The sequence below is a fragment of the Octodon degus genome, unplaced genomic scaffold, assembly GCF_000260255.1.
Source record: "Octodon degus isolate 3935 unplaced genomic scaffold, OctDeg1.0 scaffold00162, whole genome shotgun sequence".
In the NCBI taxonomy this organism is placed as follows: domain Eukaryota; kingdom Metazoa; phylum Chordata; class Mammalia; order Rodentia; family Octodontidae; genus Octodon; species Octodon degus.
Genome location: NW_004524738.1, coordinates 3754979 through 3758960, shown reverse-complemented (window position 1 = coordinate 3758960; position 3982 = coordinate 3754979).

Sequence of the window (3982 nt, the reverse complement as noted above, 5' to 3'; positions counted from 1 at the left end):
ATCTGTCTGAATATCAAACATCTTAGGCATAACATGGAACAGGTATTTTTCATCAAGTATTGATATGTTGAACTTTAAGTCTCTACAGAATATGATGAAAAAAACATTTAAAAATTAGAATATAATTTTAAAAATAGGCATAACAAATTAAGAGAGGGAAAAGAGAAGAGCTAGGAAACATGACAATGTCATGCCATACAGTTATATGCAGAAGATGGGCAAGGCAATGATCCTGAGAATCTCCAAAAGATTTTTGAATCTAGCAGTTAATTGGAAAGATTCTCACCCTGACTAACTGTATATACTGACACCTGTGAACTAATAAGCTGCACTGAAGATGGGAATCTGTAATAGTAGGTTCATGCTTGGAGTGCCTGTCATCCTGGTCTTCTGAATACAGGCTGCTTGTCATGACATGCCAGTTGCTGCTATGCTGTCACTCAGATAGATGATTGTTCAAAAAGAAGGGGGTGGTGAATGAATGCAGGAGATAGGAAAGGAATGTTGTGGGACTCTCCTGCTTCAAGGTTGTATATGGTTAGATTTTTGGACTTATGTGTAATATTGATTTCTTAAATTATTTTATCATAAAATTTTGGTAACAAAACTAGAATGAACTACATTCAAAAAACTTTAATTCCACAGACTATCTAGTTAATTTTAAAATTTAGTAATTAAAAAGAAAGATACCCATAACTGAAATAATTCACTTGGAGGTAAGTGTTTTATACAACAGAGACAAAAACCTAGTGTTCTATGACTTAAATCATTTCATTTGATGCTATTTTCTGCAAATAAAGAAATTTAAATCAAATCCTAGGCCTATCTTCCAGAAAAATATAAGTGAATATAAGAATTATTTATGAATATTTAAAAACCCATGAAACAGATAAATTATTCAAATTTGTAAGCAGCTCACATTATATAATGCAGATTTGCCTCAGATCTTTTATATATAACGATACATAGCAATACATCCAACTTGTAATCTTCACACTGTCTTATAAAACAATCATGAAATCTCCACAAAGTTTTAACCATGTTCATTTCCATAACCTGTGCATAGTCAGTACTAGGATGTCTGGCATAAATAAGGTACATAAATAAATATTCATTATTTACATGAATTAATTTTTGAATGGTAAATTTTATTTTTAACACCATAAGTAAGTTGATCTACTTTCCTAAGGCTTGAGGCATAAAGACCAAGATAACTTTTATATACATTCATAAACAAAAGTTGAGCTAAAACGCAGCTAAATTTTGCAATAAGCCAGGATGTTACCTACCAGTTGCAAAGTGACATCAATGAACATACTGGCCATATTATGCGTAGGTTGTAGATGTAGTCTCAACAATTCCCAAAATTAGGGCCTAAAACTTTGTATAACTTTTAATGACTATAATTTTTACTTTATCATTTTCTCCAATAATGAAGCTTCTTAATGTCTGTAAGTACTAAAAATTGTATGCAGTCAGACACGACTTGGCTTTGTTACCAAAAGAAGAGAACATTTTTAGTCTGCAAACAAATTAAAAATATCAATATTGATCAAACCTTTGCATTATTTTTATTAGAACCAGGGCTGAAAATGTACTTCTATTAAATATTTTACAGTAAACTATTGATGTACTACTTTTCCACTCACAGCATACAAAGCAGATAATGAGAACCTTGTTCAAAGTTTGACAAACAACATGAAATCATTTGCCATCTCTGATTAGGAAATCAGTGCCAGAAAAAGCCTTTGCATGGGATCAATACAGAAGTCTTGCTGACCAGCCCAGGCCACCCTCCCCTCCCTGGCTGATAGAATTTGAAATACATCAGAAAATTCACACCGGGAGAAAGCTGTTAAGTCTAAAGAACATAGAAACCCTGCTAGCCAGGAAAGACAGTTTATGCCACAAAATCTTTTCTGTGCAAAGACATCTCAAACATCAGGCCTACAAGCAAACACTCATTTGTCCCCTAAGCCCCCAAGCTGCTCCTGCCCTGTTAGCAGTGATACCAATATCTGCCAAGTGGCTCCAGCCCCCAAAGGGAGGGTACCCTTGACTCCTCTCCTGACTCTATCCCCACTGATGCCAAAGACTCCATCGCTTGAACAATTTAATTGTTTCCTCCACCAGCACTGGTCTCCCTCACTATTGGTGCTGGCACTGATTGCTACCTTGCGTATCTCTTGTTCGTCACTATTTCTGTGCCCTTTGTGACATGCATAGCCCCTTTAGTAGTGACTGAGAGAATAGGTGAAGAAACTTCCAGATGACCCTTACAGTACCAACCAAAATATGTGGTCCAAGGGATGTTAATCTCTAGCTAGATGCACAGAAGCAGCTCATTTAGTTTTCATTCCATCTCACATCACAGAAATAGCAGCCATCAAGACTCACGAGCTAAATCAGAAAGGCAGCTCCGACGGTAATCAGAAAAGAAAAATAAATACACAAAGATTTCAAATGCTAACAATTGCTCAAAACAAAACAGAGCAAGGCAAAGCAATAAAGAGTGACTCAGTGCAAAGGATGGCAATTGGATCCAACAAAAAGAACAAGTTAGAAATAGAGAAAGATCCCAGGACTGTGATTTTCATCAGGGTTTATGGGCACTGTCAGCTATCTGAGAGAGGTGGAGAAGGGTAGGAGATAAAGATGGAAAATACCGCTGACCTTGCTGAGAAAGAAATTCAGGGAGATTGCCAAGGAGACTTTCTGCTGCACTGTGTTTAGGTAGGAGATCTTAAGAGCCAAATTTCAGGGGTTCAATTCAAGAAATGTTAATTGAATCCAGTTACAGACTGTGCTTTTAATATATTCTGACAGGAAAAGAAATGAGCTTAAGAAGGAAGTAGGTGAAAAAGATAAAGTCAATTGTTTTTCTATTTTTAATAGGTTCCTATAAATTTCTGAAGGGGTAGGAAATTATATATAAATATGGGAAGCTAGGGATATATGGAGTGAGTGGGAATTTGGGACAGTAAGGATCTTCATGAGATGCAGAGATAAATGTTCTAGATCCCTGTTAAAGATGAAATGATGAAGAGATAAACTTCCTTCTCTGACCTCACAGAGAAGTATCAGAAAAGAGATTCAAGGGGGAGGGTTCTGGGGAAAAAAATGGACAGCCTTTTAGTCTTTGACCAAATAACTTGGATCATCTGCAGAGCAAGGAGGCTTTTTTCTAGGAGCATGACCCCCATGCCTCAGTTTCTTCTCCACTGTAATAGGGCCTGAGCAGGAGCCACTGCATAGGGATTGTGGTAATTAATGAGTTAGTGCAGAAAGAACTAGGAACTCTTAAATGATGCAAGGAAATATCGCTACATATTAGCTGGTATCATTTAATTTCATAGTTTCTTCATATGCAAAATAATTTCTCATGTCAGAACAATTAAAGACTAATGCCTATCATTGGACTGAGTCTTTGAATTTGGATGGTCTGATTTTTTTCCAATTCTTTATATGTTCTAGCTTTATATGTCCTTGGACTGAGGGACAACTGGCTACAATTTTTCCCCACCCTGTGGCATTTCTTTTCACTCTGTTGGTGATTTCTTTTGTTGTTCAAAAGCTTTTTCATAAGGTCAGATCCCATTTGTTGATTCTTTGTCTTATTTCCCTTATAGTCTGGGCTTTGTTCATGAAGTAAACCATTGACATTACTTTTCCACTCACAGCATAAGATCACAGCATAGAATGTCTTTGAGATTTCTACCTATTTTCTCTTCCAGTAAATTCAGTGTTTCTATTTTAATATTTAGATCTCTAATTCATTTCAACCTTAGCTTAGTGCATGGTGATAGACGTGGTCTAGTTTTAGTCTTTGACATGCGGAAAGCCAGTTTTTTCCAGCCATTTATTGGGAGACTGTATTTCTTCCAGTGAACATGTGTTTCTCCTTTTTCAAAGATAGGATGGCTGAGTGTGTTGGTGGTGTTGGGGATGCGGATGTATCTTCTGTTCTACTGATCCTCAGGTT